At 37.9% G+C, this 11749-nt stretch overlaps 1 pseudogene; it reads left to right on the forward strand.

Moving 5' to 3' along the window:
• Positions 1-1187: 1187 nt before the first annotated feature.
• Positions 1188-7220, forward strand: LOC119189299 (annotated as a pseudogene).
• Positions 7221-11749: the final 4529 nt, after the last annotated feature.

Here is an 11749-nt window from a genome sequence, read left to right on the forward strand (position 1 = left end):
TTCTCAGAAGAGGTTTTCATGGGGCTATATAATAATAAATAATAATATCAACATGTACTGTCCCACTGCTGGGCACGGGCCTCGTCTATTACTGAGAGGGTTTAGGCCTCTTTCCACCACGCTAGCATAGTGCGGATTGGTAGACGTCACATACCTTCGAAAATTTTATGGAGAACTCCTCAGGGTATGCCGATTTCCTCACGATGTTTTCCTTCAGCGTCAAAGCAAGCGATAACTCACAAAGAATACACACATTTTTTTTAGTAAAGTCAGAGGCCCTTGGGATTCGAACCTGCGGACATTCATCTCGGCAGTCCGTTTCACTCCCAACTAGGCTATCGCCACTTCATCGTTGGTTAGTTTCCATCAATGAAAACTTAAACACGGACGTACTGTTTCCATCAATGAAAATTTCTGGTGCGCGGACTTACTGGGAAGGAATAAGGATAATTTAATGATGTAGAGTCAGATCGACTACTGATACATTCTAAAAACACTGTTAGTTTTGTTGCAAAAAACCTATTACAAAATCATGAAACATCGTAAGTCGGTCAATTAAAATAAATCTGACGTTCATAAAAGTGAATGTACAGTTTTGTAATGTTTGGATACATTTGTTGAATTGTTAAGCACCAATTAAGAATATAATTCTGTATCTAAGGCTTTTATACAATATAATAACGAGACGGGTAAACTGCTTGCCTAATAAGAAAAAGACAAGAAAAGAGACGGAGACAGAGAAGTAAGAGTATCAAGTATAATGTAATACTCACGATTTAACAACATACAATTTCAAAACTTTGAACTCTGGTTGGAAACAAACAGAACATGTTTATTATTCTAAACAAAACATAATGAATGAAGTATCAAACACAGAACAGATGCTTGAAATAGATATTGTATTAAAATAAACGCAGTGGAGCGTGAGATGACACTCGGAGTTCAGGCAAATACCCAGACAAACAACGCAAATACGGCAAACAAAAATATAGAGGATTTAAAACTTGTATCGGACTTCATAACTACCACCCTATAACGTAAACCCGCCAGTTTTTATACAACACAATGCTGATCTTTCTGCGACTCCTTGGTCCGTGGCAATGTAAGCGCGATACAGATCAGGAGTTTGCAATTCAATTCCCCGGTCGGGTAATACTGCGTGAGTTTTAAATATCGACTGACGAGAGATGATTATTCCCAACAGTCTGGAGTTTAATAAACACGTGCAAGGTAAATTGACCCAGCTGCACCTGATTGTAAGTGGAGTGGGGTCCAATAGAATATTGACTGACAAGAGATGGTTATCGACAGTCAACACAATTATACCCGCCTGTTGGAACCGGATATACACAGGCTGATCCCAGAACGATACACTTACGTAGGCCACTATGGCGGGTTTTACACCTTATGTATATTACCTATATAGTCAGATACAAGTAACGTACCATCGGGAAGATTACATTAACCAAGCGACCAGTCGTAGAAACTATATCCAATATTTCCTACATGCTTGTAAATCTATGTTGTACTGAATCTTCATTTGAGTATGATTAGAATAGGGGGAAGAGGTTTACCTTAGCATTGTAATAAAGTTTCCATTAGATAATTAGGTCTAAATTTTAGATCTCAAAAGCAACTTATATTTTGAACTGTAAAAGAAACGGTCAGTCTAGCTATTAAAAGAGCGTGCAGACAATGATGGTTGCAGACAAATTGTTAACGGTTATTTGAGTTAAATTCACTTACAAATCCTTTTCGAAATTGCAGTCATAGCCATGTAGTTTTGAATATTTTTTATAGAGTGTTTAGAGCTCAAGGAGCAATCGGCTTTAGACTTTACTGTTAAAGAATTGTAATGTTAACAATAAGATGAGTTATTATTCCTCGGGCCCATAGCCTACCGAAGCCATTAATGCTAACTTTAAGTATGAGAATAACATATCCTAGGGCAAGAATGGCGATCCATTAGTGGTTAACGTGCCATTATTAATATTTAAAAAAAGGCCTGTATCAGGCTATCCAGGACCGCTCTTACCTATCAGAGTGACTATTTTTAAGACCTAACTATGTTTTTTTATATTACACGCGTATTATTTTATTACGTACAACCACCACTGGTGTAGTGTTTGTACAACGTATTGTAATGAGTGCAGTCAAACAAAGAGTCTTATAGACTCTTAGATATTGTTCTATCAACATGTCTTAACATATTGATCCTCCGTTACACCGGCACGCGTGCTATTCGCCTTTCATCCTAGAGCGTCTCATCGTAAAATTTTATTCATGGCACATTATCTAATGATGATCCTCGTAAATTCCAGTGCTTCGTGACTTCTGGATGTCACTGAACATGGCTGCAGCAGGCCTGGTGATGGGGTTTACGACAGGACTCCTGGAGCAGTTGAAAGCCTCCGACTCTTCTATACCCATCGATGATTCCTCAGGATCTTGGATTGGTACAACTTTTTGTTAATTAGTCATTTTAATATAAATCTTATAGATCCAAAATATACTGAGGGCTTAAATTCAAATCTCATTTGTTTTAAATACGCATCTTTCTTAGAAAGCTTTTAACGTAAGCGAAGTAGTGCGCAAAACAAATAGTTTTTCGAATTTGGTTGTTAAATCAAAACCGTTGCACTTAATCTTTTTTAAACTGTAGGTAATTGCAGCGCACGCCATTAAAACTCTCAAAAGGAATACATTTTCCTCGTTTATGTAACATTTTTCATTGATACCCTGCTCTTATTGGTCATGGCATGATGTTATATAGCCTTCCTTAATAATTGGGCTATCAATGCTAAAAGAATATTTCAATTCGAACCAGTAGTTCCGGACAAACTCTTCAGGCGCCTTATTCTCTATTCCACACGTTATTTTGACAGTGGGTAACAAAAACATAACGCAACGCGTCGAGTTTAAGACAATAGAAATTAATATATAAAACAAGGCCCCTGTTTTATATAACAGAATATATTTATCTAATGGCACACTAACAGTTAATAGATCAATCAGGCTTAATTAAAATTATGAGGTTATGGATGAGTCTCCTCACTAATTATAGCTGTGAAACAACATTTATCTAAAAAAAAAGTTAAATTAAAAGAATTAAAATAACAATAGTTCCTTTTGTAGAAAATAGAAGATGATTAAATGTATGAAGTTTCCGCTTCACGCTCAAGAAAATGCTTTGTTATTTTTCGTTTTTAAATAGCTGAAATTATTTTAATGTAAATATTACAAAGAGGCCATGGGTTTTAATTTAGAAATATTAACTGAAAGCCGGCATATTTGATCTCATGATGATAAGTTGCCGTATAGACGCTGTAACCTTGATGCACCAAAAAATTTTGACAACGAAATATTCAAATTTGATTTTCATAATAATAATATACATTATGAAAGTAATAGGTTTTCCAACAATTTCTAAATTTACTAAATTAGCTAAACTGTTCTCAACTGTTGGTTGGGTATGCCTTTAAAGTATTTGAGACACAATTCCTATCCCGCGTATCCGTTGTGCGTTGAAATTAAAAAAAATACACAGATTTCTAATTAAGCACGTAAAGACATTGGTTTTGCGCCTGATCTCTCTCCCGTCATGTCGGATTGGCGTCTCACCGGACTATGAGAGTGAAGGAACCAGTGGTGGAAGGTGAAATTTTCCTTAAGGGAACCCGCACAACATATAATAATAATAATATCAGCCCTGTATTATATACTTGCCCACTGCTGAGCACGGGCCTCCTCTACTGACTGACAGGGATTAGGCCTTAGCCCACCACGCTGGCCTAGTGCGGATTGGTAGACTTCTCACACCTTCAAAATTCCTATAGAGAACTTCTCAGATGTGCAGGTTTCCTCACGATGTTTTCCTTCACCGTTAAAGCGAACTATAATTTCACGAAAGAATACACCCATGATTTTTTTAGAAAAGTCAGAGGTGTGTTGCTCTTGGATTTGAACCTGCGGACTTTCGTCTCGGCAGTCTGGTCCATACCCAACTAGGCTATCGCCGCTTATAGGTACTAATATGCATAAATGCGATCTGCAAATCGTTCTAATGATAATTGGATTTTACATAGATACTACATAAAGGGAAGCCCGACACGAATGGCATTATATAGACCCTTCACCATTGAATCATAACCTTGGTCGTACGCTGCATCTAGATCATTTAGATCAGGGGTGGCCAACCGGTCGATCGCGATTGACTGGTCGATCACGACAACAAGTCCAGTCGATCGTGGCTAGGCAAAAATATAAATACACGTAGAACAGACCGCGCAATATACCTAATCACTAACTGCTGCACGCATCGTCTTGTAACATTTTTTAATCAAAATAATAATAAATTGTGTACTGAACTATGTTGTTTCATAAGATTCCAAGATGTATGTAGCTTGGTAGATCGCAGAGTATCATCAGTGAAAAGTAGATCTTAGGTCTTACCAAGTTGGCCACCCCTGATTTAGATGATCTACAGTTCAGTGCTATTCTTTACATTTTAAGTTTGTGGTGACGTAACTGCTTTTGGTTGGGCTACTTACCATATTTTTTATCAAGCGAACAAACTACTCCTTGCGTCATTGAGTTATGTAAAATCTTAAACTGCCTACAGTCAAAAACTAAAGTGAAAGTAAATAACTAACAATGAACTTGTGTCAGGTGGTATGCAATACTCGTTTTATTAACAAACGTTCAGTAAAGGTAAATACAAAACATGGATTGTGCACTGATTCATTGAGCCTTCGAAATTGTTGAATGAGTCATGACTTCACTTGGTTTACGAAACATTCTGTTTATGAAATATACGTAAATTAAATCATACTTTATTTTTCTAAGTTGATGTTTTTAGAGAACATTTAATTTTTTTAAACGACCTGATATAAGTGGTGAGGTTAATAGAATGTCGACTGAGAGACGATTAACCCTCGAGAGTTGACACAACTATGCCGGCCTGTTGGAACCAGATATACACAGGATAATCTCGGATCGCAACACACTTACGTGGGCCACTATGGCGGGTCTTAAGACCTTGTGTACGGTGATGACTATCTGGGGAGATATAAAATATATTCTACAACAGCGAACTACCACTTTCTTACCTGCTGACTGGTGCATTGAATGCGATATCTAATATACTTAGTTATTACTGTCCTATTTTGTCATCAAAATTGGATCTATGTTAAGCAAACGCAGTTCCTGCTGATCCTGCAAATGTTATTTAAATGTTTTTTAACTATTCAACTATATTTTTAATTGCGAATACATTTTATGGTTCTTTATCGAATGAACTAGCTAGTGTATCATTGTCATAGTAATTTATCATCACGACGGGGTTCAAGGTGTGAACTCTGATAACGTATGAGAGGAGGCGTGATTGGTCGCTATTGTGACGCTGAATTTACGTATACATCAATGTTATAAAGGTTAATGAGTTTGTCTGTATTCAATTGAATTATTCTAAGCTCAATAGTAAAAGCAGTGCTTGTGAACTACTGCTTGGCGACAGAAATAGACTATTTTTTAACAGATTTACTAAATAGCAAATTCGACACTTAAAAAAATTAAGGTGGAACTAATTTACTTCCTTTCTCATTCCAGCTGCCATCCCTGGCTTCTCTCTCGTCGTTGGAAACTTCTTGGTGCCCTCCATCATGTCAAGATACGGCAGAAAAATGGCAAACCTCATCAGCATCATTCCTCTGATCATCGGCTGGGTCTGCATAATTTTTGCGCAAGACGTCCTAACACTGATGATAGCCAGGATCTTCCAAGGTCTCTGCATGGGCATGGCGACGTACCTCGGCTCCGTGCTGATCGGAGAATACTGCAGTCCGAAGAATAGAGGCGCTTTCTTAATGACAATATCAATTTCTATAGCAGTATCGGTTCTTGTCGTCCACACTATGGGTTCCTACATCAGATGGCAGATTTCTGCACTAGTGTGTGGGCTCATTGCTCTTCTCGACTTATTCATTGTTATATGCTCGCCAGAATCTCCTAGCTGGTTAGCAGATCAAGGCAGATATGACGAATGCAGACGAGTCTTTAGATGGTTAAGAGGTAACCATGAAGAGGAAGAACTAAAAGGATGATAGAAGCCAGTATCATCATCAGAGAGTCGAAAGCAGAGGCCGATATTTCAGAAACCTTCATCAAGAAGTTGAGAAGCAATATCGTCTACTTCAAAACGACGATACAAAGAAGGAGTTCTTCAAACCTATTTTTATTATGATCCATATTTATACCATCGCCCAGTGGAGTGGCGTGAACATAGTTGTAACGTATGCTATAGATTTATTCCAAAGAATTGTTGGTCCCGATTGTAATATACCATTGTTGGTGATCACGTTGGATGCCCATCGCATCATAGCTAATATCTTTGCAATATACATCATCAAGAAGGTAAAAAGACGAGTAATGCTGTTCACTACAGTTGGTATTAACTTATTCGCCTTATTAGGTATAGCTGTATACACTTATTCCAAAGAAAACAGCCTACTAACCATCGATCATCCAATGATAGGCATCCTGTTAATTCACACTTTAATGTTCGCGGTAGCTTCTGGCACATTATCATTATGTTTCATAATAGCTGGAGAGATATTTCCATTAGAATACAGAAGTTTAGCTGGCGGTATAAGCGTGCTGTTTTATTCAGCTAACATGTTTATAACTGTAAAGACGCTACCTCATTTGTTCAACGTTTTAGGTGTTCACGGAACATGCTGCATCAATGCTGCTGTAGTAGCTTACTGTTTGTTTGTAGCGTGGTGCTACCTTCCAGAGACCAAGGACAGGACTCTTCAGGATATTGAAGACGAGTTTAGAGGAAGACCGCTGACGGTTGAGGAGTTGAAGTCAGTGCAGTCACTGGCTTCGTGGAAGGCGTATAATACAGATAGACGGTGTAGCACACCGGTCGTTTTGTGATAATAACTTTAAATGTGATAATTTTTACAATGCCGCCTTTTATAAAGACAATAAATAAAGTATAAAATCAAAATGTTATGAGGGATCCAATGCATGCTAAATAGATTAAATTAAGCTTAATTTATAAAGAAAATTATGAATCAATATCTAAATTAATGATGTATGTGTTTCCATTGTGATGTTACAGGTATTTAACACTGCGATATTTTTGCTGTATTTATATTTTATTCCTAAATATCATTGACGTAAGGCTAGGAAATACAATGTTTTTTAAGTTTTAATTGCCTTTTTATCAAGACCTCGTAAATAACAGTGCCACTTTGCTTCTACAGAGATAAGCAACGGTCTTATAAACTGATATTTATTTAAATAACTTTACTTAAAATGTGCATAAAATATATTTTTTTCCTTCTCGATTTATGGGTGTAAAATATGTTAATTTTCCATTCTCGTAAATTGCGAACGATGCCATTAGTATTCTGAAGTATCAGCTAGTGTGGTTTAACATTGGTTCAAACTGTCAACTAACCATTGTAAAGTTTGCCTCATTAGATCGATAGGTGGCGTTATCTACATCTTCTATACTTATAATAAACCTGTAGAGAGGTCAATTCTGTACATGAAATATATTTCCAAAATAACTATCAGGGGGTGATTAGGGATCGATACTGATGCCAAAAATGCAATTAGTAAAATTTTTGTCTGTCTGTCTGTATAACCGTTATAGAAACAAAAACTACTCGACGGATTTTAACGAAACTTGGTACAATAATTTTTCATACTCCTGAGCTGGTTATAGTATACTTTTCATCACGCTACAATTAATAGGAGCAGAGCAGTGAAGGGAAATGTTGGGAAAACGGGAGAAGTTACTCCATTTTTTAAGCTTCAGTCGCGTGTGCAACCTTAATGGTTTAAAGTTCCTTCGATTTCACCAGGATTCCATCATCAAACCCTGACCGGACAATCGGACCACCTGCATACTACCATACATTAAAAAAACATCCCGACAAATTGAGCACCTCCTCCATTTTTGAAGTCCGAAATCCACCCGGGCGAAGAAGCGGGCGGAAGCTAGTTAACAAATATATTTTAATTAAACAGTTTTCTATGGTAACCCTATGGGTTGCTGGTACCTACTTCTCAAGCAGTGTTCACAGATTCGGCTTTTGTTGCGCCTCGCCTCCTCCAAGGTTGAGTGACTTTTAGCCTACTTCAAATTTTTGTAGACTAGGCCCACCATCGACTGCCTCTTACACAAATAAATTGGGATATGTATGTAGTTCCTTTTTTATTAACGCCTTCGTGGTTCGCCTTTTTGATATAATGTATTGCGCTGTCTCCATCATCAAATATGATACAGCTATGGTTTTCATAGAACAATTGGAGACGTAGAGTGCGGAGAAGTATTAACAGGGCTTCCGAGAAGAATGAAGGAATCCCTCCTAGCCGAATTTCGACCAACGGCTTTACGTGCTCACGTTTGAAAAACCCAGTCACAATTATTTTGGCTCGACCGGGATTCGAACTCAGGACCTCAGCGCGGCAGTCGTATTTTGTACCGTGTACTTGCTACGCCACCGAGGCAGTCAGATCCGAGAAGACAGATATGGTTGTATAGTAGTCTACATTCAAATCTTTAATCCCCGAAGGGGGGGGTAGACAGAAGGCAACTGTTACACCCACCTCCCGCCGTGCGTATATTGCCCTATGCTGTGATAGGGACTAGTGTATCGCCATATCGGGCACAAATTTTAGACTTTGGGCTGATACTGAGTAGAAAAGCCCAATATCACTTTGCCCGACCGGGTATCGAACCCTAGATCTTAGCACTGCAGCCGTACCGTAATACCACTACAACACCGAAGCAGTCAGTTTGCATATTATTATAAAGTTGACTGCCTTAGTCGCATTTACAAGTACGACTACTGCGCCGAGGTCCTGGGTTGGAATCCCGGGTAGGGCAAAAAAATATTGTGATCTTGTTTTCATTGAACAAATTACTCAGTCTCAGCTTGGAGTCAGGAAGTTGGCGGTATGATACACTAGTGCCTCGGAAAGCACGTAAAGCCGTTGGTCCTGCGCCTGATCTCTTCATTCATGTCGGATTGCGGTCTCACGGACTATGAGAGTGAAGGAACAGAGAGTGCACCTGTGTATTGCGCACACACTATAATATCTCCTGCGTACCTATCTTCAAAATTGATTTTTAAGACAATTTGCATTTCCCGTCACTTATGGTACTCCGCTAAATATATGCAACCAATGCTCAAGGCCGTTTGCTCCCTTGATCTTAGAAGACTGTGACATATTGGAACAAAAGTAGTGAAAGTTACGGAATATACTCAGACAAATACTTGAATACGTAATACCTATTTAGTATTCTAAACTGTTTTTATTAGAAACCTAACATTGCATAAACACATACATTACATCTTTTCCTTTTTTAAGGGTAGGCAGAAGTGTAACATCGTCATTCACCAGCCATCTTTTGACTTCACCCACATAACAAGGGGTAAGCCTGTCATGAAATGGATTCTAGATATTGTCTAGAAAAACCAACCCAACCCAGGGATCGAATTCGAGACCACAATACTACAATATTCCAATACAGCCACGCCACGGAAGTCCTAAAATAGAATAGCATTTGCCCACTGCGGCATTTCAACTTTAATAACAGTCATGAAGGTTTTAAAACTTAAGCTAATAAGATATAACCTTTACACAAAATTAAAAGATACATATCAATGACTGTCTGGTGGCGTAGTTGTATTACGATACGACTGCAGTGCTGAGGTCTCGGATTCGATTCCCGGGTCAGCAGTAGCATAGAGTTTTCTTCTCAGTTTCAGCCCGGAGTCTGTGCCCGATATGGCGATAGGCTCGCCCCCCTATTACATCATGGGAATATACACAGCGGATTTGATCGCATTAACTGCGCCTCTGTCTATCTTTTCGGGGATTAACCACGTATGTGTATATAAATGTGTTATAATTAACTATGATCCTATATCACAGCCACAGCTTCTGGATTCGGTATTTTAGTAAAAGATGTTTTTAGATCGAAAAGGCGGTATTATGTAATATATACAATATATGCCGTCAAACTGCAGTGTGTAGTCACTTTTATGTTACAGTTTGAAGGACATTGTAGCCAGTGTAACTACTGAACATAATAAGATTTAACATCTCATTTCTTAGGATGGCGAGCGGAGTGGAACACCAAACAATATTTGGTAATTTCAGGTGTTGCACGGAGTTTCTACAGTTCATGGGCGGTCGTATCGCTTACCATCACGCGAACGGTAAGCTCGTCTCGTCATTCAAAGCAATAAACAAGTAATAATAATAACAATTTCGGCAATGATCGTTCAGAAACCGACAACATTGCGCTTACTTGTTTAAAACACGAGTTATAGGCAAAGATAGCAACAAACATTCTGCCTTATATCGATGAATGGTTTAATAAAAAAAGGTATGGGGTTTGAAAAATGTTATATCACAATGTGATACTAACTAAACCTTTCAGAATTCGTTTTATTGTCTATCATTTTGCCTGGGCTTGTAGTCCGATTTAATCTCAAGTATTGGCGGATAAGACTTATCAGAGAGTAGTCTAGAATAAGTTTATCCAAGATAAGAACTATAAGGCAAATGCAATTATAAAAAATTCTATTGCGCATAATAACTATAAAAATCGAACTTATTAATATTAATGAGACATTTATTGATATTTATAATGTAAATATATTATTCATCAGACAGATTACATCTAGATTTTAATATTTACAATCGCGTTGTTTCATCAATCCTACCTCAATATGAATAATATTGTAAAATATGTTTAAATATTAAAATGACATCCGACTTCAGTTTCGGATTTTAAATTTATTAAGATTTAGTCGCATTCTACATGTTAGGATACTAAAGCTACTTTCATCAAAATAAAAAAAAAATCACCGACTACAGAAACACTTTAACAAATATTATACCAACCAATCGACCAGTACGACTGTCAACGACCGATTGTCACAACTGTTTTCTTTTTTTTTGTCTGACAATACGTTTGTTACACTGACAGAGCCGGCTTATACAAACACACCGGACTTTCGGGTGAGTGCTTTAAGCACTCGAAACCCTAACCGCGGTCTGTCAACGCTGTGTTTCTACAGCAAAATGTACAAATACCCTCACAAAAATATTTTATGCACATATTTTTAATAGATACTGATTTTAATTCAACAGCGTCTCGGCTGATATCGTTCTTTAGAACGAAATTAAATTGCATCTATTAGTAGAACCCTGAAACCATCTATAGATCATGTATTGAGTGTAAAGTGAATAAATAAGTATCATTTTGAGCATTGTCTTAACATCCTGGCTTAGCTGGTGATAGGATATATTTAATATCCGCTCGGATAGCGACCACCGTACACAACGTGTTAAAACCCTAGTGACCCACGTGAGTGTCGCGTTCCGGGATCAGCCTGTGTATATCCGGTTCCAACAGGCCGGTATAACTGTGTCGATTGCCGAGAGGTAATCATCTCTGGTCAGTTGACATTTTATTGGACCCCACTCTCATCGTGTGCTGTGGGGTCATTTTGCCGGGTATAAAAAAGCCAATAGATTTATTCATAAATTAAATAAAAAGATGATTATGACATTCAAATGATGTCACAGACGTGTATTTAAATACTAGCTTTTGCTCGCGGCTCCGCCCGCGTTATAAAGTTTTCAAGCTAAAGTTTTCCGTTATAAAAATAGTAGTTTCCGGGAGCCTATGTTCTTCCCAGGGTCTCAAACTGTC

The sequence above is a fragment of the Manduca sexta genome, chromosome 3 (genome assembly GCF_014839805.1).
Source record: "Manduca sexta isolate Smith_Timp_Sample1 chromosome 3, JHU_Msex_v1.0, whole genome shotgun sequence".
NCBI lineage: Eukaryota > Metazoa > Arthropoda > Insecta > Lepidoptera > Sphingidae > Manduca > Manduca sexta.